This window comes from Mobula birostris, chromosome 6, assembly GCF_030028105.1.
Source record: "Mobula birostris isolate sMobBir1 chromosome 6, sMobBir1.hap1, whole genome shotgun sequence".
Classification (NCBI taxonomy): Eukaryota; Metazoa; Chordata; class Chondrichthyes; order Myliobatiformes; family Myliobatidae; genus Mobula; species Mobula birostris.
In genome coordinates this window covers 132,705,301-132,730,306 of record NC_092375.1, presented here as the reverse complement: position 1 = coordinate 132,730,306, position 25,006 = coordinate 132,705,301, and the positions used below count along the sequence as shown (strand labels likewise).

General features: G+C 40.2%; 1 protein-coding gene across 14 annotated transcripts in view; it reads left to right on the top strand.

Annotated features, from left to right (window-relative positions):
* Positions 1 to 8,537: 8,537 nt before the first annotated feature.
* Positions 8,538 to 25,006, top strand: part of LOC140199375 (poly(rC)-binding protein 3) — a 95,936-nt gene continuing 79,467 nt past the window's right edge. For 4 of the 14 annotated variants that reach the window (XM_072261356.1, XM_072261355.1, XM_072261360.1 and 1 more), the window contains exon 1: positions 8,544 to 8,948. The gene's annotated coding sequence lies outside the window, so the exon portion shown is untranslated. Of the gene's footprint in view, positions 8,949 to 25,006 lie in introns of all 14 variants that reach the window. The other 10 variants (XM_072261352.1, XM_072261354.1, XM_072261353.1 and 7 more) reach the window with 5 other exon arrangements.

Genomic DNA, 25,006 nt, shown 5'->3' with positions numbered 1-25,006 from the left:
CAGTAGCAGGCTGGGTAGGCAAGGGCATGTGTCTGCACAGCAAGGCCTTTTCAGCGTGGAAGCATTAATAGATTGCACGCAAATCTTACAGAGATCATTCTGGTGATTTTCTGCCAAGGCTGCCACCCTGGAGTGTTTCCATGAACATTTTGCAGTAAAGGATGTGAATCCAGTGAGAGCTGCCCGTTGAGAAATCACTGACCCATACCTTCACTCCCATGCACTCTCCTATCTCCTTCTTTTGGCTGATTGACTCTTCTTTGCATCTACAAAGGCTTTCAGTGAAGTACACAAAGATCTTCATTCAAAGAGCAAAGTGCCTTTAAGAACGATTTAGTTCTCTTGTGCACATATTTGATTAATATCAGTCACGAGCTCTCAATACATACTGCATAGTGTCAGGGTTCAGAAAACAGGTACAATTTTTATAAAATTTAGCTAAATATAGCATGTAATACATTTGGCCCTTGTACATTTGTCCTCAACAGATTACATTCTGGAAGCCATTGGCAGCAATTCAATGCTACATGGTCAAACAGATTCCAAGAAAGTGCACAAAGTGGAACCAAAATAAATATTCTCAGTGAATTCAACAGGATTTAAAATTCTGCATATGCCAGTTATAGTATTTCCTATTATATGATCCATGAATTGAAAACAGGCATCAGATGGGTCTCAGGAAACTACAGGGCTTTTGTGCTAAAAGGAAAACTGCTCTTCATAGGGAATCTTCCACCTTAACTGCGTTAACACTGGTAATTCATGACAATCATCCCTCAGCTATGAGCACTCCAAATATTAAAATATGATTTCCTCTCTCTATACATAATTGAAGACGGGCATGATTATTCATGAGCACCAATACATAACTTGAAAGATACTGTAACATTAAACTTAAATAAATTAAGAATCTTTTTCAATACACACCACTGACAATAATTGCATTAGACATATAGTAGGTTTAGTTTTCACTCAAATGATGTTGCTCTTCTGCTACATTTGTTTTCAAAAGTAAGTAAGCTACATATTGAAAGCAATTCACCTTGGTGGAGTCCTGCAGTCTGCATCTTAGCATGCTGCAAGATGGACTCAGTAAGTTTCACTGTATTTGTAGCAATAAAACACCTGTCCTTGAGAAGAGGTTTCTCAACACATCAACAGTGTGCAAGGCTGTAGTGGAGACTTTGGGAACATTTCTGGCCAGTTTGCAGCTGCGTCCACTACTACCAAGAAATTTGTGCCCATGAATGGTCTGGCAAAATCAAAATGAATCCTCAGCCAGGGCAACTGGCATCTTCTAGACATTGGCATTCCAAACAGTGCATGGCAAGCTGATCGATCTGCTGATTTATCCCTGGCACCCTGACAAAACTTCAAGCCAATGATTTCATTTTGACCACGCCTAGATGACCAACATTTAGCTCCTCCAACACTTCACCTCTGAGTCTGGATGGTAAAACAACTCTCAATCAGCACACAAGGCAAACCTTGTCAAGGGTAGGTTTATCCCAGCACTGGTAAAACGGGGGGAACTGGAGTTCCTGCTGTACATTCTAGCCATTTTGGGTGGCCACGCGGACCTGAGACAGCACATGGGTTTTTCTAGTTTCCCTTTGGATCAATAGGAAGATTTCTGATCTGCATTAGTGAGAATAGGTCAAGAAGAACATCCTCTTTTGTAAATTCTTTTAGGTATTTCCTTTTCCAAGGGTAAACAGGGTAATCCTTCAGCATTTTCATGATTAGTTGTCCTCTTGAATTCAATCTTGTAATTAAGTCCTCCAAGAAACAGAGCCTATCTCTGCATTCCTGCTACTGCTGTTAGTGGAACACCCTTCCATAGATTGAAAATAGACACCAGTGGTTGATGATCAGTAATGAGGGTAAACTCTCTCCCATACAAGTACTGGTTGAAACATTTTACACTCCAAATTGGACTCAAGGCCTCTCTGTCAACCTGTGCATAAATTTCCTCTGTGGCTACAAGGGAATGTGATACAAAAACTATGGGGTGTTCACTTCCATCACTCATAAAATGTGACAAGACTGTATCTATAAATTAAGCTGAGGCATCACAGGAAAGCTTCTCTGAATGATGTGGTAATGTGTCCAATTCCATGTTAATTAATTTGTCATTCACTTCCGATGTACGTCATATTGCTTGTCTCTTGTTAGTTTTTTCATTGTAAATCTCAGGCTACTCAGTCCCTTGTCACTCTCATCATTATCAGACTTTTCACCAACAGCTTGCAAATTACTGCTCCTTCTGAAATGGTAACTATACTTTTTGTCTTATTGTCTTTCCTATGCAGTCCATTTATTCTTGACAGCCTGACATGCTCTTTGTCTGTGTCCTACTTTGTTGAATTTTTTCTAAGTTTTACCTTTAAGCCTGCATTGGTCTGGTGAAAGTGAACTCTTGCCACAATGGTAACAGTTTGTTTGGCCAGACAGGTTTCTGTTTAGATCTTGCAGTTTTGTTCATTCTCACTTTCATTCTTGAGCGCAACTCAAATAAGTCTCTGGCTACTGTTTCCATTGATACAGTGATTTCAACTGCTGTTTTAAATGTGAATTCTGCTTCAGTTAGGAGCCATTTCTGAATGCTTTCTTCTAAGATTCCACGAACTAAATGACCTCTCAGTGCATCATTAAGCCCATCACTGAACTGATAACGTTCGGACAATCTCTTCAAGTCAGCTGTGTGAACCAAAATGGACCCCCTTCCGTTTGATTCTACTTATGAAACGTAAAGCATTCTGTGATCAACAATGGTTTTGGTTCTAACTATTCCTGTATTATGTTCATGATATCAGCCAAGCTCATTTCAGTGGGTTTGGATGGAGGAGTTAAACTTCTGACCGAACTGCATGTTTTTCCACCTATCGCACTCAGCAAAACTGGCAATCATTTATAATTTGGCTATTTCATTTGCTTCAAAATATTGCTCAATTCATTCAATAAATATCATCCAATTATCTGTTGTGCAATCAAATGTGTCTACTGTATATTTTCAACGTAACCAGCCATTTGTGCTTTTTAAAAAAATTATTATCATCACCCAGGGGTATTCACTGTTTATGAACCCATGGCCATACACGTTGCTTGTAAATTTTACCCTTTTCCTACCTCTTTTTAAAACTCGAACATCTTTTTCCCCCTTATGAAGGAAGACGTGCTGCGGTTCAACAGGTATGTCTTCGTCCCGAGTTCATTTTTAAATTTCCTTGTTAACACTGTTATGTTTCATAACTCTAGAAACTAATAGAAAGAAAAATACAGTAGTTGGGATACTTGTCTAATTAGTTTTTCTTTTTTTTTTAGTAAGGCTGTCATATATGATGTAGTGGCGTAGTGATGTATGCCATTCACACACTTCTTCCATCAATCCATAATGAATAATGTAAATAAAGAAAGCTTAATCAAACAATATATTTACAATATTACTCAAATATTACTGAAATATTACATATATTCCAGCAAGAGACTGACTAATAAGACTTATATGGACTGCAATTGTGTCAAAGTTGTCTTTTAGATTGGAAAAGGACATATCAGAATATAGCTTATGATTGCAACAGATATACAAAAGTTGGTGTATAAATATGAAAAGCAATTGATAGTTCTGGCACAAGATTGATGAGAATTCAAAGCAAAAACTGTTTTTAATGGCTCTCATTTTGAGTCCTTGGTTCAGCATCTAATCAGAATTATGCTGGGTTTAAAGACTACATTTTTGCTTAAAAGAAGTCTGTACCTTTTTGTATTTTAAGAATAAATATGTTTATATACCATCTTTCAGAATGCCAAGGCAATCCTTTTCACAGCAATAGGGTGGATTTAAGACATGATCACTGTTGTAATGTGCAAAAATTGTACATTACTAGAATTCTGCTCTTCAGTTTGTAATTTCTTACACAACTTAATACACCTTACTGCACACAGTAAGAGTAAATATTATTGATCAGCTAAATCTATTTAGTGATGTTGATTGAGAAGAATAAATGTTCCCCAGAACAACCCTGTTATTCTCCAAAATATATTATCAGATCTGGGGAGCAGGTGAAAGAAGTCCCTCCCACAACCCGTCTCTTTAATGTGAAATACAATATCATCAACTGACAAACTCTAAATATGTGTACATGAAGTTTGCAACATTTCATGTAAGGGAAGTTTGGACCACTAGGATTCTATCAGATGGAAGTTAGAACATTGTGAGTGGACTTGATTGAAATATACAGAATCCTGTGAGATCGAAGTGGTTTGCCATTGTTTTCTTCCGGGCAGTGTCTTCACAAGACAGGTGATTCCAACCATTGCCAATGTTCTTCAGAGATCACATGCCTGTGTTAGTGGTTGCATAACCAGAACCTGTGATATCTCCACCTGCTCATACGACCATCTACCACCTGCTCTCATGACTTCATGTGACCCTAATCATGGGGCTAAACAGGTGCTACACCTAACCCCAGGGTGATCTGCAGGCTAGCAGAGGGAAGGAGCTCCTTGCACCTCAATTGGTAGAGATGTATCTCCACCCCACCATCCAAACCAGGAATCACTGTTCTTTTTAAAAAGCCAGTTATTTAATTCAGATATATGACAAAGAAAAAAAATCCTCAAAGATTGGTGAGTATTTGGAACTTGCTTCACGAAGGACAGTGAAGGGAAAGTCTCTGAATACTTTAAGGCAGATTTAGATAAATTCTCAATAAGTAAAGTAACAAGGGGTAGGGAAGAATGTGGAGTTGCGGTTACCATCAGATTAACCATGATCTCTTTGAATAACAAAGCTGAATGGCCCAATCCTGTTCCTAGTTTGTGATATTCATATTCAACTTGTTTTTAAAACACACTTATTCTGCATCTATTAGGAAGAAATATCAATGTGTTAGAATGCAATCATGTGTAATTTCTGAAAAGATAACAAACGTGAATGCTTCTAATGTATAAAAGAAGAGGATTACTGAAGGCTTGTGCAGGTCTTCACAGCCAGCAAGTGGGGAATTTATAATGCGGAACAAAGAAATCGAACAAATATTTTGGATCTGCCAAAGAAAATGCAAATAAATTCCGAAAAAATGGTAGCGAAGCAAGAGACTTATGAGCAGGAGGAGTTGAAATTAGTGTTAAGTTAAAAAAAAGTGCTGAAGAAATTAATGAGGCTGAAATCAAATTGAATGAACCCCAGAGGCATGATCCACTGCATCCAAAGTACTAAAAGAGATTCTTACGGAAATGATGAACGTATTGGTTGTTTTCTTCTGAAATTCTATGAACTATGGAATTGTAAGTAGCAAATGCAGCTCAACTATTTAAAAATTACAGAAGTTTAACAGGAACCTGCAAATTGACTTAACTTAATAGCAGAAGTAGGGAAACTATTACAAAGAAGAGCACTTAGAAAATATCAGTGGGATTAAACACAGTCACTGTAGGTTTACAAAAAAGAAATTATGTTTGACAAATCTACCGAAGTGTTTTGATGCTGTAATTGGTGAATTATTTATGGAAGAATCAGTGAATGTGGTGTATCTGAGTATAGGTAGCTGGCTGGGATTGTGCATTGTGCAGAGGATGCAAAGAATTTAAAAAATTGAGTGAGTGGAGAATTACATGGCCGATACAGTACAACATATATAAATATGAAGTTATCCACTTAGGAAACATTAATGTGGATGAGCTTATACATCAGGTTCTGAAAGCAAAGCCTCAGGTGCAATAAGCAGTTAAGAAGGCAAATGATATGTTGCCTTTCATTGTAAGGGGTTTTAAGTAAGCAAGGATGTTGTGGTACATTTATACAAGGCCATGGTGAGACCACATCTGGAATACTGTATGCAGGTTTCAACTCCTTCCTTAAGAAAAGATGCACTTGTCATAGAGGGAGGACGATGAACATTCACCCAACTGACCCCTGGGTAAAACAGAAAATGCTGCAAAAATTCAACAGATCAGGCAGCATCTACGGAATTAACATTTCATGTCAAACACCACATATCAGAACAGTGAAGGAGTGATAAATAGGGGTTTCCCAATTCTGATGAAGGGTCTACAAATTGAAACCAAGTGGCAATAGGTCTGAATTAGTTATTTTCAATATTAGGTCCTGAAGCTCCAGTACTCCTACTTGGAAAACACAATGTTCTTCCTCAACCTATGTTGGATTTTATTGAAACAATCCAAGAGGCCAAAGACAGTGGCCAGAGTGGGCACGAAACAGTGAAAAGGAGCTGGGAACTACAGGTCAACTCGAATTTAATGCACAAGTACAATTAGGTGCAGGTATAGATCCAGATCAGCCTTGTAGATTGACTGGATGTAGTATTCACCAATATACTGTATAAACAAGAGAAAATCAGCAGATGCTGGAAATCCAAGCAATACACACAAAATGCTGGAGGAACTCAGCAGACCAGGCAGCATCTATGAAAACGTCGACTGTACACTTTTCCACAGATGCTTCCTGGCCTGCTGAGTTCTTCCAGCATTTTGTGTGTATTGTTCACCAATATATACATTTTCCCCAGTATAGAGAAGATCTACATCTTGACTGGAAAAATACAATCACCACTTTACCTGGAAGACAACACACACAAAATTTTAACAACACACATCAACGTTGCTGGTGAATGCAGCAGGCCAGGCAGCATCTCTAGGAAGAGGAACAGTCCACGTTTCGGGCCGAGATCCTTCGTCAGGACTAACTGAAGGAAGAGCTAGTAAGAGATTTGAAAGTGGGAGAGGGAGGGGGAGATCCAAAATGATAGGAGAAGACAGGAGGGGAGGGATGGAGCCAAGAGCTGGACAGTGATTGGCAAAAGGGATATGAGAGGATCATGGGACAGGAGACCCAAGGAGAAAGAAAAGGGGGAAGGGAGAAAACCCAGAGGATGGGCAAGGGGTATAGTGAGAGGGACAGAGGGAGAAAAAGAGAGAGAGAGAGAAAGAATGTGTGTATGTAAATAAATAACGGATAGGGTACGAGGGGGAGGTGGGGCATTAGCGGAAGTTTGAGAAGTCAATGTTCATGCCATCAGGTTGGAGGCTACCCAGATGGAATATAAGGTGTTGTTCCTCCAGCCTGAGTGTGGCTTTATCTTTACAGTAGAGGAGGCCGTGGATAGACATATCAGAATGGGAATGGGACGTGGAATTAAAATGTGTGGCCACTGGGAGATCCTGCTTTCTCTGGCGGACAGAGCGTAGGTGTTCAGCGAAACGGTCTCCCAGTCTGCGTCGGGTCTCGCCAATATATAGAAGGCCACATCGGGAGCACCGGACGCAGTATATCACCCCATCCGACTCACAGGTGAAATGTCGCCTCACCTGGAAGGACTGTCTGGGGCCCTGAATGGTGGTAAGGGAGGAAGTGTAAGGGCATGTGTAGCACTTGTTCCCCTTACAAGGATAAGTGCCAGGAGGGAGATCAGTGGGGAGGGATGGGGGGGGGGGGACGAATGGACAAGGGGGTCGCGTAGGGAGCGATCCCTGCGGAAAGCGGGGGGGGGGGAGGGAAAGATGTGCTTAGTGGTGGGATCCCGTTGGAGGTGGCGGAAGTTACGGAGAATTATATGTTGGACCCGGAGGCTGGTGGGGTGGTAGGTGAGGACAAGGGGAACCCTATTCCTGGTGGGTTGGCGGGAGGATGGAGTGAGAGCAGATGTACGTGAAATGGGGGAGATGCGTTTAAGAGCAGAGTTGATAGTGGAGGAAGGGAAGCCCCTTTCTTTAAAAAAGGAAGACACCTCCCTCGTCCTAGAATGAAAAGCCTCATCCTGAGAGCAGATGCGGCGGAGACGGAGGAATTGCGAGAAGGAGATGGCATTTTTGCAAGAGACAGGGTGAGAAGAGGAATAGTCCAGATAGCTGTGAGAGTCCGTAGGCTTATAGTAGACATCAGTAGATAAGCTATCTCCAGAGATAGAGACGGAAAGATCTAGAAAGAGGAGGGAGGTGTCGGAAATGGACAAGGTAAATTTGAACATACTAAATTTTGGAGGAGCTCAGCAAGTCAGACAGCATCTATGGAAGGGAATAAACAGTCGACGTTACAGGTTATGCCTGACTTAAAGAAGTTTAGGCATGTTTACTGGAAGGAGGTTTTAGGTTCTCGGATCGAAGGAAAATGTCAATAACTCCTGCGGTTTCATCTTTCGTACTCTTATGAGCCCCATTACATCAATACCTCAAGAACTAGCTTGTGATTGGATAAGTCTTGGACTGCTTGGCCCAATATATGTCTGTTCCAATGAGAGCAAAGGGTTCTGAACATTCATGGTGGGCAGCAATTCAAACATTTACCTCGCTAACAGTGAAACAACACTCAGTGACTGGGAGCTACGTTCGTCCGAAGCAAAGCCGCGTAACGGATACTGTATTCCCGGTGAGGAGACTGCGCACATTCCGGCCTTTGATTGGCCGAGGTGGAGCCACTGAGCTGCCCGCCCGCCTGCCATTGGGCGGAGTGCGACGCTGACGATAAGCGCGGCAGTGCAGCCCCGGCCGCTGTGATTGGCTGAGTGGTGGGGAGGCGCTGCGGCAGTTGGTCTCGCGCTGCCGAGTGGCGAGTCCCGTGCGGCGGTTTCTGCGTCGGGTGTTCAGTGTACGTGGATTGTGGACTGTAGGCAGGTGGCGGCGGCGGCTCTCCCCGTCAAAACCTTTCCTATTCACCCCTCAAACCCCTTTCCCCCCTCCTTTACCCTCCCCCCCTTTTACCTTTCCTTAGGCCTCCCTCGATTTTACCTTACCCCCTCTCTCGTTGTCGAAGGGACGCGGACTATTGTTCCTACCGATCTACTCCTATATTTCCCCCTCCCCCTTCATTCGGCTACTGGGCAGGCCGCCAGTTTCTTGCAACCATCTTCGCCCCCTTCCATCCGTTTTCCCTTCGGGGCCTGCCTCTCTGAACAGAGGCTGATCTACTCTGCCCTGGACTCCCGGAACTGGTGAGTTTAGAGCTGGTCGGGAGTGGGGGGTGGGGGGGAGAACAAGCTGCTTCTTATGTTTATGTTTAATGATCCTACAGGTGGTTTGTCTAACTACTAGGCCCCAGTAACGTCCTGCCAGCTGTTCTGGTCGCGCCTATGTGCTCGTAAGAGTACTCTGATCAGGATCATTCGTGTTTGATGTTGGGGTCGGGGTGCGGTGATGTTTGGTCTGTGTTTAAGGTTGAGCAGCATTTGGTCCGTACTTGATGTTAGGGAGGGTAAGGGGCAACTGCTTGTTCCGTGTCTGATGTTTTGGGGGCAGGGGGTGGTGTCATGAAGACGGCGGTGTTTGCTGGAATACGTCCCGTACTAGGCGGAGGATCTCCAGTGTTCGGGTTGCCAGGCGTTTGCTAACATGCGCCTGATGTGTAGTGGGTGGTTGAGAAGTTAACCTGGTGTGTGGACGGCTGCTTGTTCGGCTGAGCTTGTTTGTGTGATGTGGGTGGGGATCTAACTGGGGTTGCCTGATTGTCTGCTGGAGTCTGTACGAATGCACGTGGTGAGGCCTCTCGCCGCTCCCGCCTGTGGGGTGCCTGCAATGGCGGGGGGGGGGGGGATTTCCGTACCCAATCAGAGTGACCCGCCTGCATTTGTCATGCAGTGCCTTTTAATCATGTCTCATTGTGGGACTTTTCCATGTTTTTTTAATATTGCTGTCTTTTGATATCACAGGCCGGGCAAGCATTTTTCAGCTATCCATAATACTGTCTAAAATGAGCGGCTTGCTAGGCCTTTATGGCAGGCAGTTATTCTGGAACTTGAACCGTGTACGGGACAGCAGACTTATTTTCCTGTCAGGCATAAGTTATTTAAGTGTGATTTTGAGATTTTTGTTGATGGTCTTAAGGTCACCATTACTGGATAATGGCATTTCATTTCATATTCATTTAATCGCTAGAATTTAAATTCCCACATTTAAGCTTGCTTTGATTAAACACAGCCTTAATAGGTTAATCGTAATGCTACTACATCCTCAAAAATGTAGTGTGTTTGTGTGTTTGTTATTGACTTTATTAAAGTTCTTCAAGAGCTTTATGGTAACTTTTATTGCCACTTTTTAATGTAGTCCTATGGATTGTGAGTGATATTGTCAATCCCTAACTGCTGTGGGATTGTATCTTTTGTCGGGTATCATACAATAGCCGCAATGTTACAAAACCTAATTGAGGTTTCTGTGTACCCTTTTGGCATTTCTGTCCATCTTGCAGATGCAGTTGTTCTAACCACATCTATAATATGTAGATTACGAAAGATCAGGAAAGGATTCAGCAATACAGTACAGGTGACACCCAACCACCGTTATAGCAGGTTTGGATAACAGAAATTTTCCTCTATGAAATTCACAAATTATCACCCAAGAAAACAGATGTAAAATGAAATTCACTCCCTCAGAATTTTTGTAAAAAAATAAATAATCACACTTCATTTTGCCATTCTTGACACATGTACAAATGATGCATCTTCACATTGCTAGTATTAACAATACAGACCATTTTCTAGGGCCAAAACTCATTCAAAATGCAGGCTCGCATGTGAGTGACTTGTAAAATAGTGTTATTTCAAAAAGAAGATTTTTGCAAAGGCTGGAAATCAAATTTGAAATTTGATTTTTATAAGTGACCTGGATGAGAAAGTGGAGGGATGGGATGGATTGGTAAATTTGCTGATGACACAAAGGTTGAGGGTGCTGTGGATAGTGGAGGGCTGTCAGAGGTTACAGCGGGACATGAATAGGGTGCATAACTAGGCTGAGAAGTGGCAGATGGAGTTCAGCCCAGATAAGTGTGAAGTGGTTCATTTTGGTAGGTCAAATATGATGACAGAATATAGCATTAATGGTAAGACTCATGGCAGTGTGGAGGATCAGAGGGATCTTGGGATTCGAGTCCATAGGCCACTCGAAGTGTTACACAGGTCAACTCTGGTTAAGAAGGCATACCTTGACCTTCATCAATTGTTGGATTGAGTTTAAGAGCCGAGAGGTAATGTTGCAGCTATATAGGACCCTGGTTAGACCCCACTTGGAGTACTGTGCTCAATTCTGGTCGCCTCACTAAAGGGCGGAAGTGGAAACCATTGAAAGGGTGCAGAGGAGATTTACAAGGATGTTGCTTGGATTGGCGAGCATGCCTTATGAGAATAGGTTGAGTGAACTCGGCCTTTTCTCCTTGGAGCGATGGGGGATGAGAGGTGACCTGATAAAGGTGTACAAGATAGAGAGACAGATCATGTGGATAGTCAGAGGCTTTTCCCAGGGCTGAAGTGGCTAGCACGAGAGGGCATAGTTCTAAGGTGCTTGGAAGTAGGTACAGAGGAGATGTCAGGAGAATGGGCTGCTGGCGGTGGTGGTGGAGGTGGAATCGATAGGATCTTTTAAGTACTTGGAGCTTAGAAAAATAGAGGGCTGTGGGTAAACCTAGGTAGTTCTAAGGTAAGGACGTGTTCTGTACAGTTTTGTGGACCAAAGGGCCTGTATTGTGCTGTAGGTTTTCTATGTAAAATGCACGCACTGGAAAAATGTATCATTTTGAATAATTTTTCAGAAGAATAATGAGATCAAATACAAAGTATCTTCATATATGCTAACAGTGAAGTATTTTTTGCCTTTTTTCAATCATTTTAATGTGATTGCACATGAGTGTGTGCTTGCTTTTATTTAGAATATTTGCAAAATATTAATAGGCCATTCAAATATAGAACTTAACATGTGACTTATGCTTGCATTCAAGTACTCCAGTTCATCCTTACAAATTCCACTTTAGCTGTATCCAAATCAAGATGGTTATCACTTGTCATGAAATTTGATTTTCAGCAACAGTGCAAGACATAAAAATTACTGTAAGTTACTAAAGTAACTAGTGCACAGGCTGAATAACTTGGTGTTCACTGAGTGTTTGGTAATCTAATGGTGGAGGGGAAGAAAATGTTCCTAAAAAGTTGAGTGTGGGTCTCCAGACTCCTGCACCACCTCCCCTATTGGTATTAAGGAGAAAAGGGCATGTCCTGGGTGGTGAGGGTCTTTAATAATATATACTGCCTTTGAGGTATTGGTAGAAGAAACTGTATAAGAATTAAGAATGAGTTGTTTTGAAGGTCTTTTCGAATGCCATTGTTTGTTCTGCCCTGAGCTCAGTCAAGGAAAGTGCTGCTGTCAGTGGGACTTCAGCAATAGTATTTCAATTGTTGATTCTGCTCTCTGGTATCACATAATTCAGTAACTTTTTTCACCTGCCTCAACCATCCCAATGCTACCCATCAGATAAAGTATTTTTGTAAGTTTAAAAATTAACAAATAGTTTAAAATAACTTTTTCTGAAAGTAGAATGGGTTGGTCATGAAGTTGGCAGGGCAAAGGAAGCTTGCAGTAGGGATGATATAAGCAATTAAGTTCATTAAGAAAAATACATTTTTTTCAGTCTCAGTGGAAACTTGTGAAGATGTCTGGTGCATCATATAGCAAGATTACTGTGAGCAGGGCACACCTTAGCGTGAGGTATTGGATTTGCTTTCATGTACAAAATAATATCTTTATTGTATCCAACTCTAGTTGTTCCACTCCAGCAGTAACTTAATGAAATCGTTGGAATGGCGATGAAAGCTGATAGCACAGTTCTTGTGTTGATGCTTTATTGTGAGCTTTATTATGGAAGGATGATTTTATAAAGTGGAGAGGCTATTAGTATTTTGCCAGCTTAGCAATTTGAGTTTTGTTACCTGATGTTCTTAACTAAACATTTAGCTTAACTTCCATACTCATGGAAAATGTGATGCTAAGTCATTGCAGTGTCTGGGTAAAGCATATGTTTCTGCTTAAGTAAACCTTGTAGGCACCACTTTATTGGTGAAACTATTTTATTCTTCCCTCCAATTCTTAAACAAATTACTTAGCCCCTTATACGTTTAAGTATTGTGATTGTTTCTTCTCAGTCTTACTTCTATAAAAACCAACTCTTCCTCGTGGCTACAGGTTTACAGTCCTAGCAAAGCATATTTGTAAATCTCCCCTTCACCCTCTTCAAAGTCATGATACTTTCCTATACAGACCTTACTGGGTAATGAATAGATTCTGTTTTTACAGAAGCTGATTTTGAAAATGCATATTAATATATGGTAACCTCCCCATAAGTATTGCAATGAATGACATCAAGAACACATTAAGCCTGATAAGTGGAAAGAAAGTTATTCCTTCTGTTTGTAGATATATACAGTATGTATGTGGGGCTACTGAATTTAATAATATTATAGTAGCCTGTTTGTATGTAGGGATCTCTGTATGTTAGCCATTCGTAACCCAGGGAAAGTGTAATGTGACGAGAATTGTATGCAGTATTCAAACTGTGATCTGGCTGGTGATTTTGAGCATTTTTGCAGTAGCCTTCCTGTTCTTATACTCTGTTTTGTTTAACAAGGAAAGCATTTTAAACTGCTACAACCAGTCCCACCTTCTAAGAATATTTAAGTATACTACCTACCTCTCAATTTCTTGCTATTTATTATTTATTCCTTGTCTTTTTGCACATTCCCTAATGCTCTGCTGTAATTGCACTTGAGATTAAATTCTGCCTTATCAATTGATTATTTCTAGCAGGCAAAAGCTTTCCCTACCATTTTTTTTTGCATTGCCAGTTTTTGCATTGTGTGCAGACTTTTTATAGTGCCCTGATGTTGAGGTCCAAATCATTGCCAGCAAAAGGGAAAGAGGCTGGTAAGAGGCTACCAGTCACAAAAAGACTTCACACAGTACCTGAGAAAATTGACATTGAGCCACAATTTATTGAGACGAAACAGTTCATTGAAGAGGTAGGGTTTAAAGAGAAGGAATTCCAGAGCTTGTTTAACAGAGTAAATATAAGATTTTTATACACTGATAATGTAACTAAAGAACGTTGATGAGCACATGCGAGCAAAGTTTGGAGAACATTTGTGTCGGAGTAGTAGGCTTGGATGAGTAAGAAGGCTTTTCACACAATAAGAGGTTTAGTCCTGAAGCATTGCTTTAGCAAAGTTTAGGTGAATGAAAGGTGCACCTAACATAATGTCAGTTGGCATATAGACAATGAAAATACTTGGCTGCATTGAATATTAGGATATAAGGTTTGTTGATTCTGGCCATTAGAATACATGGGCTAACAGATGCTAGACACCACTGTTGCAGGGAAGAAACACAGGCTACTATTGCTTATTAAGTTTCTTGAGTAATTGTCACAGCAATATTTATGAACGCCTGGGAGTTGTGCTTATTGTCACTGCAAAGGGGCCTGTGACACAACTAAAGAATTGCATGAAGATATTGTTTTATTATTATTTTCCACAAGTAAACTTGAAACTGCAATTTCTTGTATTTTGATTATACTGTTAATGATTTCATAACTAGCTCGATTAGCGTACCTTTCTGTTTAATTTTGCCTTCCATGCTTAACTACCTGCAGGAAGTATATCTGCCAATAATATAGCTGAGGGGAAAAGATCAGGATGTTAATGACTTTAGGAAGTGAGCTTTTGTATCATTATAATGACTTTCTCACAGCCGAACTACAGTGTTTTGAGATAAGTCACTAATTTTGATGGCCCTTAGGAAAAACTGGATTGAGGCTATTCAACTTGATTCTCATTGCAATCAACAAAGAAATACTTTATTTTTTTGACTCATTCTGAAATTGCAGTTTAAGACCACTATTCAACTAGTCCCCTTTATTAACAAAGTTATACTCAAATTTCTTTTTGTTTAAACTTTGTTTTTTATTATGTGTGTGTTCTGCTTCAGACCTGATCATTGACATCTATTTCCCTTTATCTCTTTTCCCTTTACATCTCCCAGGATCATGGTTTCTTTCCTTTACCCTTCTGTATTCTAGGCTTGATGCATTAGCATCCAGTATTGTCTGCCCTCTCAGCCTTATCTTGTAAATAATCGTACTGTTTTCCACCATATCAGTGCAATCACTGGAAAAACTGTTGGGAGAAAGATTGATTCCTTCCCCTGTGCAGTGGTCCACTTTCTCCAATTTAAAAAAATCTTTTTAAAAGTAAGTTTTTTTAAAAAACTTTCCAAATCTTGAAATGTTGTTGAATAGAAATTAGCTGGTCATGGTGTAGGAAGTAACATATTGGTGTTAGGTAGGAGATTGCTTAGTTAACAGTGTAGCAAACATGAAATGTAAAAGTGGTGTGCCACTAGGATTCTGAAGATGCCTCAACATTGTAGAATTTTTACAACTGAGCGTTATATGCAAATGTAGACAAAGATCTGGCAAATAGAATTTTTATGCCAACAACATTTCAGTCCATTGAGTCTGGGTGTAATAGGCTTATATGGCTGTATGAATATTGTGAAAGAAATGACCGCAGCTCTTGATGGAGACTGAAGGAAAGGTCTCCGAGGTCACGGCTCAGACTTAATTGTTTTTTAATTGTGATTCTTTAGCTTTGTACAGATAGTTTTGGGAATGGCGGGAGTGGTTTAGGGGTCAGAATAGGCTTTAGGATCAGGAATTTGGGTAAGTTAGAGGTCAGGCTGGAGTTTAAGCTTCTGCTCCACTGATGTCAACATAGGACATCCCTGGTCGGATGTCAGGCCAGCATCAATTAGTGCTGTCCTTAACCTCTCCCCACTCTCCGTTCTCCCCCCCCCCCCCCCCCCCCCCCCGGGTCAGCACGTCATCAGCAGGTTCCAGAATCAGAGTTCTGTGTGGGCAGGAGGAACGAGGGCCTGTGAGCCCATGTATATGAATTGATGCAAGTAGAGTTCAGGGCATAGTGTTTGTTGATTGAAGAGTCCAGGGTTGGTACAGAAGATCGAAGCTTGAAGGTCATTCAGAAGTCCAGGCCTGATGGCTGGACTCCAGCGTCTGTGAATGTCTGCAAGGCCACTGGGGAAGTTGAAGACTCAGTGTCTGTGAGCTCATCCACTGGAAGCCAAGGATGGCTTGTCCTGCAGTTGGAGGACTGTGTATGTGGATGAGAGGAAGAAATGAGGCTTGCTTTGCAACTTGCTGTATTCTGTGTTCTGCCAAACCTTATGAGCATGCTATGTTGGCGTTCAAATTTGTGTGACGACACTTGCAGGCTGCACCAGCACATCTTTCAGTGTGTTGGTTGTTACGGCAAATATAGCCTTTCACTGTGTGCTTCAATATACATGTGATAAATCTGAATTTTGAATGGAATCAGATGTTCATGGTGAAGAGACGACTGCTATTGCTAGATGCTAGTAACTGTTAAAATGATGAAAGGAGGGAGGCTAGTAGCAATTGGTGGGATGATACTGAACACAGGGAGGAACAACATCTTGAAATAAGAATCGTAAAGTAATACAGCATGGAAACAGACATCTTGGTCCAACTGGTCCATGCTGACCAAAGCATCGTTTCTATTATTCCTGATTGTGTTCAGCCCATAACCATCTAAATTTCCCCTCCATGCAACCTATCCAAAAGCTTCTCAAAGATTGCATTTGCATCCAACCTTTTCCTCTGGCATTTCATTCCAGGAGCGCTGTACCCTTTGTGTAAAGATGTTACCTCTCGGATCTCTTAAATCTCTCCCCTCTTACCTTACATGTGTGCCCTCTGGTTTTGGACTCTCCAACCATGGCGAAAAAGACCATGACTGTCCACCTTATCCATACCCCCTCATGATTTTAAAAACTTCTATGAAGTCACCCCTCATTCTCCTACACTCTGAGGAATAAAGATCCAGTGTGGCCATTGTCACTCTAATTCAAACTCTCTAGTCCAGGTTGACAATGTCTTTCCTATAATAAGACGACTTAGACTGCAAAATACCACAAGTGCAGCCTCACTAAGTACTTGATTAACTGCAACATTATATCTCTCCTCCCAAACTCAATGTCCTGACTGATTAAGGCAGCATGCTAAGCGCCTTCTTCACCACCTTGTCCTCTTGCACGGTTATTTTCAGCAAATTAAGCACTTTTTCTAGGTCCCTCTGTTCCACAACACTCATTGGTGCCCTGCCATTTACTGCTTAAGCCATATCTTGATTTGTCTGTCCATAAGTGCATCACCTATCATTTATCTAAGTTGAAATCCAATTGTCATTCTTCAACCAACACACACAAAATGCTGGTGGAACGCAGCAGGCCAGGCAGCGTCTATGGGAAGAAGTACAGTCAACGTTTTGGGCCGAGACCCTTTGTCAGGACTAACTGAAAGAAGAGATAGTAAGAGATTTGAAAGTGGGAGGGGGAGATCCGAAATGATAGGAGAAGACAGGAGGGGGAGGGATGAAGCTAAGAGCTGGAAAGTTGATTGGCAAAAGGGATACAGAGCTGGAGAAGGGAGAGGATCATGGGATGGGAGGCCTGAGGCCAGTTTTTCAGAGATGCTGCTTGGCCTCCAGCATTTAATGTGTGTTGCCAAAGAACAATGGGTGTACTCATAAGGTTTTGAATTTAAAACCAAGGCATTGTTCAGTAATTTTGTGCAAGTGTCATCATGATCTGTGCAAATAAAGCTGAAAATTACAGGCCTGAGTTTCTGCCTCTTTTCAATATTTTAGAACTTGAACTTGTGCAGCATATATTCAATGTTGCTTATAAACTGCAACAACCTAGCTACCATCAATTTATAATATCCTGCCCTTGAAGTTTGAAATTCTGGCATCTGTTTACCTCTCAAAAGAATGTACCTTTAATTTGCAGTTTACTTGTTTCTATAATCTGATTAGTTAAACAGTTTGGGAGCTTCAGGTGCAAATTCCATGGTATGTTCAATTCGTGTCTGTGGTATCTACCCATGGGGCAGAATGTGCTCCCAAGATGAAGTTTATTATTTGTTCATGGGATATTTGAATGGAATATGTGATGTATTTAATTAAAAATACAACATTTTTGGGATTGGGCTTGGAAAATACAAGGATAATGTTTTTGTTGCCCATTGGGGGTGTCTATAATCAAAGATCATAACTCCAGTTACGAAATTAGGTAGATAAGACTATGGATTTTTTAACCCAAAATTCTCATGGAGGCTGAGTCATTGATTATATTTGAGATGTGATTTTTTTTTTTGTTTCAGGTATTAAGGGAATTGGAGGATATGGCATTAGTACAGGAAAATAGCACTGAACTAAAATATCCACTGTTTTGTTGAATGCTGGAGGAAGCATAGTTTCCTAAATCTGTGAAGGGCTCAGTGGGAATAAACTGACCTTCAACATGTCCTAGCCGATGACAGCATTTGTTGTGCATCCTTTAATTGTTGAAGAGGTACATAAGAATCAACCACATTGGTGGTCTGGATTTGGTTGTAGCAAGACCAGAAAAGGATGACAGATGTTAGTGAGAGCAGAAAAGATGACAGGCAAGGGCTATCAGTATATATTTGCAACAGTGCATTAGCTCCATGGTTTGGGATTCTGGCTGCTAATTCAGTAACTTTCTACATACCCTGAACAATTGTAGTGAGATAGTTCTACATGCTATATTCCATCTGCCTTGCAATAAAATCTAGTATACTATTTTCCTTAATTACTTGTACCTGAATGCTAACTTTACTTCAGGTACGAAATGTCTGAATCTCTCTCTAAAATGCCATTCAGTAGATCATTAACAACATTGTTACTCCTTTATTTCTATCCAAGTGAGTAGCCTGGCCTTTATATTATTTTCTATATGCTATATCTTGCCCAGTACCATAACCTGTTAGGCTTTGTCCTCACAACATGATTTACAGAATAAACTTGTGATGGTGACTGTTGATAAAGTGTGCAAATTAACACTAGATAAAAGGAGACAGATGTTAAGGAAGAACCATTGGACATGATTAAACTTTGTTTTTGGGACAATTGCTTAGCTTTGTTGATGTTTCATCTTTTAAGGCACTGCTGAATATGTGGAGCTTTCATTACAGTTAGTGGGGAAAAAATTAGCTTGTGGATGAAAATTAATAGTTTGGAAAATGTTAAATAATTAGATCAGTATATTTTTGATCTATCTTTAGTTTGCAAATTAGGAATGGATAAACTGATTTATCTGTATACGAGGGGTGATTGGTAAGTTCGTGGCCTAAGGTAGAAGGAGTCAATTTTAGAAAACCTAGCACATTTATTTTTCAACATAGTCCCCTCCTACATTTACACACACAGTCCAGCGGTCGTGGAGCATACGGATCTTGGACCTCCAGAAAGTGTCCACAGCAGAGGTGATTGATAAGTTCGTGGCCTAAAGCAGAAGGAGATGAGTTATACGGCTCTTGTTACATGCATGTGCAGTTTAATGCTTTGAGTGATAATGCAGAAAGTTTGAAGTTAATAACTCCATCTCCTTCTACCTTAGGCCACAAACTTATGAATCACCCCTGATGAGTTATTAAGATTTCTCTGTTCCGTTGGTAATATTCATCACATTTGTCGTCCTTGTCTTCATAGCCAATGAGTTATTCTGGATTTTGCTGTGGTATTACTGCTAAAATATTCATGGTTTTTTATAAATACAAGTTCTAGTTTACTTCGCAATGCTATGGAGGTTTAGGGAGGTATCATGGTAAGTTACTTTGTGCTTCATGGATTGAACTTGGTTTACTGGAAAAAACCATGAATGTCAAGTTTAGGGCAATCAGAAGTGTTTAGCATTTATGGGAACACTGCGTCAAGAATTACTTGTGATCTATTGGGTTTTTATGCTTCCCTTTTTAAAATTCTCATCTAGTTCAATCAGGGCTGATAGAATCTATTCATTTGCGTAAAATGGAACCTGTGAAAATTCCATACTTTTGGTTGTCTCTCTCATTACAAGGATTTTAAAATATTGTTTCTTGACAACTTTTAAGATTCAAATTGCCCATTTTCATCCTGCCAGTGCCTCCGCATATAAAGAAATAAATTTTTTATATGGCAGGTTAATTGTCAAAGTACTGAAAATTAATTTAAAAAGAAAGTTAGTAAAATTGCAGGCTATCTTGAATTTCTTTCATCATGAATGCAGCCCCAAGTTTATCTTCCAAGCAACAACAGATGCAAACACCATATTTTTTGTACACCAAATGTACAACAGAATTGTCTTTGAGATGATAAGCAGGTAGACAGTAAGTGTACCTTTGGAGGAAATTTCTTGGTATTCCTTCATTGGTAAATCCTGCAGTACAACTTCTTAAAATGTCTTCATAACAGACACACACGTACAATTTACAATGACCAATTTACCTACTAACTAGTATGCCTTTGGACCGTAGCAGGAAAGCAAATCATCCGGTGGAAACCGACACAGTCATGGGGGAAGGTACGAACTCATCACAAGTGGGCTGGAATTGATCTCTGGAATACCCTGAACTTCAGCAGTGTTGCATTAACTGCTAGGCTTCCGGGTACAAGGTGTATCTGTAAAGAGTATTCCTTCTGATTGTACGTTCTAGTACCAATTGTTTGGCGACAATAAAGTATTTATTATTATTATGATTCTGAACCATTTCACAGATTTGGTCCCTTGGCAAATGAAGTACTGTTAGCAAGGTTTATGCATGACCTGGTGGACTGAGGGCAAATCCACCAGCAACAACCTTGTAGACCATCCCGTTAAATCAGAAGACAGCTTCTGAACAGCATTTTGATAAAGTTTTGATTGAGCATGTCAAATGAGGTTTAGAATTAACATGCTTTGAGACAGGATGAGTGAAAGCAACAGTCCTAACATCAGCATGAAGACATCAGCATCAAGGAATTTCAGACTATTGCCTTTCACAATGGAAGCAACTTACATCACTGGGATTGGCGAGTTCATGAGTACTGGCTGGGGAATTGGCATCCAAACCTATGGAAACACAAAGTAATTATCAATACACTATAGAGGCAAAATAGTAATAACACAATTTTCTCATCCCGAAATATATGAACTACAGGGCTTATTCTACTCAGCCAGTTTCATTTTCATCCTCCTCTTCTCCCCCCCCCCCCCCCCAATGATTTACAGCTGTTGGCCAAATAAAAATCAATTCCTACATCAAACTGATCTCTAGTTGAAGATTATCTTCTTGTTATATTTGATGCCAGGACTTTGGTGTTCTATTCTGTCACTAAGACCATCTGCGTACACTTCTTGAGCATCAGCTAAGTCTGCTTTGCATGAGCTCACCTAGTGGTGAAACTACAAAGCCTTCACTTGATGGCTTTATTACTGCTGAATTATTCACAGGCTCCTGAGAACTTCCTAGATACTTCTCCACACATTTTATAGGTTTATTAAGATATGGCATGGAATCGGCCCTTCGAACCATGCTGAGCCATGCCTCTGATTTTAACACTAGCCATATTAGAGGACAATTTACGATGACCAATTAACTTACTAACTAGTATGTCTTTAGACTATTGGAGGAAACTCACGCAGTCATGGGGAGAACATTCATACTCCGGGAATCGAACCTGGGTCATCCGTACTGTGCTAACCTCTACACTACCATGCCACCTGTTTTTTTTAAACGCTTTCTCCACCCCCTCCCCCAGCCCCCATTACTGCTCTCTGTTGACCTGCTTTGGCTTCCTCTAAACCAGTCTCCCAGTTTAAACATTCTTATCTTTTTAGAATCTCTGACCTCAGTTCTGCCTGTCTATCTAACTTTCCAAAATCTACAACTAATGGATATTATGAGCCACTGTTCTGGTTATTCATTAAATTCATAAATTTAATTGCTGTATCAATATTCAGCTCCTAAGCTAAAGTTCTTGAATCGCCTAATGTCCTTTTTATTTTGCTTTCCTTTTTGGTTGATCTGCTTGAATATTCGCTGGCAACTTTTGATCAAAAACTTGAATAACTTGGGATTGTTTTATGGTATACATTCAGAATGGTTTATTGGTCTGCTGTTCAGTTTGTAAAAAGGGATGTTTTGATTCCCTCTAGTGGTTACTTGGGCTAATTTACGTGAATTGCCAATGCATATAGTATTGGTATGCATGGGAATCTCATTTAAATATTATTTCAAATGTTTAGTAGGTTTATAAAAGATAGAATTGTCTTGTCAAAGAGCAGTCACAGATGGAGTTTAATCTACTCGTGAGGAATTGCTCATTGCAAGGTTAAATTATAAGGTGGAAGTATACAGTAAATGACAGAACCCTTAAGAGAATTGATGTATAAGAGGATGTTGGCAGTTCAACTCGAGGAGGGTGCAACTTCAAGGTTTGGGGGTGCGGGGGGAGAGGAGTTTAAAGGAGCTGTGTGAGGAAAGTTTTGTTAAGGAAGTGGTAAGAGCCTGGAATGCACTGAATCCTGTATGGATTTCAGTCAAGTAACTTGCCTCCTTAAGACTAACCATATATTTCTCATGATTTCTGAAATTAATTGGTGGAAACAACAACAGCAATAATTAAGAGACATTTAGATGGACATGTGAACAGGCAGGAAATTGTGGGATGCGGACCATGTGCAGACGGGTGTAGTTTAAATTGGTATTGTGGTCGGCACAGATTTACAATTGCAAGAAAGTGTTTGTGAGTGCTTTGCAATTACCTGGTGTTCTGCATTAATTACTCATAAAATGTGTTCTGATCTTCGTTAAGTTACAGTAATAGACTAACGCAATCTAGCTAAATTAATAACACAAACAATTGTACTTTGCATGTCTTAATTGAACACATTGTTTAATTATTCTATCTTTTATAAACCTACAAAACATTTGAAATAATATTTAAATGAGATTCCCATGCATACCAGTACTATATGCATTGGCAATTCACATAAATTAGCCCAAGTAACCACTAGAGGGACACAGTCCAGGCTGGGGGGCAAAAGTGAACATTTGTATTTAACTGGTAGAACCTCCTTTAGCAATAACCTCCACCAAAGGTTTCCTGTAGGTGCTGACCAGAGTTGACCTTTAACTTTGTAAATTCCTGATGTCTGTCTTGATATATCTTTTAATGACAAATGGGACAATTCTCAATTGTCAAATGTTATTTTTATAAAAGGCTTTTACATTAGAAGTTCTTTTTTGCTTTGTTCCCAGTATCTAGACTAGAGTGATTCATGCAATACTTTGCCTGTGGGTCACAAGTTTTAAAAATGCAGGTTCAAAAATAAACTAGTTCTTGTTAATGAGAACAGAGATAACTGAAAATTCAGATTTCCACTCCTCTTCCCCTGGCTTTGGTGAAGAATTTTGATGGGTTAACTTTTATTCAAACCTTCTGAACGCAGCCTCCGGGCAGTATTGTGCATTTGCCGTTCGTGTGTAATACTGCTATTCTGATGTATAGAACAGTACTAAACCAACACACTTGAAAATAAATAATTATATATAAAAATAATCAATCAATCATTGGATCTACCAAAGATTATTGACAGCAATATGCCACATATGTGAAACACCTATTCATGAAATGAACATCATCACAATACAATGGTTATTTACCATGAATTCTCATTATTCTTGAAATGAAGGTATAGCAGTGTCTTTGACAGTGGAATTTTCATTTTGGGGAAGTAAGCAATTGGAAGTTCCCCTCAACAAATTTTGAATTTTCTTCATCAGATTTGCATGTTTTATTAGAAATTTGGTTGTATTATAAAAACAATCAGGCAGAAGGAATACTCAGTAGTGTTCTTGAACATTATACGGGATTCAGTATTTTAGCACAAACAGTCCTGTAATCTTGCAGTAGTTTATCCTTTACTCATGCCATGACCTTCATTTCTTATCTAGTTCAGAAATAATTAATTTCTCTTTCCCTTTCTAAAAAAAAGTTTCCATTCTTTAGCTTTGTTGAAACTTGACTTTAAAATCCCCCTTTTTGCAATTGCTGAATTTTCACCAGATTTAAGTTATTGTGGGTTAAAATCTGCTCCAGGCAGTGGCAGTCATCATTTCTACTTTATTATTAATAACTTACACCCTCCAGAACGATCTTCTAACTCGGGACTGGTTTAATATTGACAATATTCTTGTGGACCGGCGGACTGGGTGGGGGGGGGGGGTTGTTCAAGTAGGATGAAAATCACCTCAACATGTCTCTTACAGTTAGGGTTGCCAACTTTCTCACTCCCAAGTAAGGGACAAAAGTAGCAGTCAAATCCCGGGACAGTTGTGTTTACCCCAGGAAAGACTACCATGACCATGAAGCCTCACGCGGGCACCTGTGTGCGCATGCGTGACATGTGCATATCTGATGTGCGCATGTGCGTAAGTGCCAATTTTCCCCCCCACAAATCGGTTTTGGCTTAATCTTCCCGACTACACTGTACATACATTATTTCTACTTTATATAGGCTGTGTATTTATCATATCATTCCTGCTTTTACTATATGTTCGCGTTATTTTCGGTTTTTTGTGTTATTTGGTAGGTTATTTTTTGGGTCTGGGAACACTCAAAAATTTTTCCCATGTAAATTAATGGTATTTGCTTCGCTTTATGCCATTTCGGCACGAAAGGTTTCATAGGAACGCTGTGGCTTAGCGGGGGAAATACGGGACAAGGGCGATCCCGTATGGGACAAACCAATTTAGCCCAATATACGGGATGTCCCGGCTAATATGGGACAGTTGGCAACCCTATGTTCATGTTCAACAGTGCGTGACAGGGAATGAGGTAAGGTGGAGCTGACTGGTATCTTTTCTTCACTGCCCAGTAGCACATGCTTTGCAGCCCGGTGGTTGGGGACCGCTGTTCTAACTCCATGTCCAAGCAACAACTGTCTTTTCCATATTTTTGTCAAATTTGCAAATGAAGCACATTCTCTTGTCAGAAGGTCCAGCTTTCTGCAGAAAAGTGTTGATTCATGTTCAATTTGTGTACAAGGCTGACAGGTTTTGTAAAAGAAAGATAAATTTCATATATTTCTCATGGTTAATCCCAAGGTTGTACTTAATGGCTTAAATGTGTGCTGATATTGATTAGGAGAAGTACACCTTGCACATATTTCTAATTAGATGAGGCCTGATGATTTTAGTGGGTTTAAGGAAAGTTTAGTCTAAGATTGGCAAGTGAAACACCCAGTGAAACACCCAGTGTTCTTTGAAGAGGGAATATATAGGCTAGGTATAGTATCATATATTGATAAAGTTTTTCAG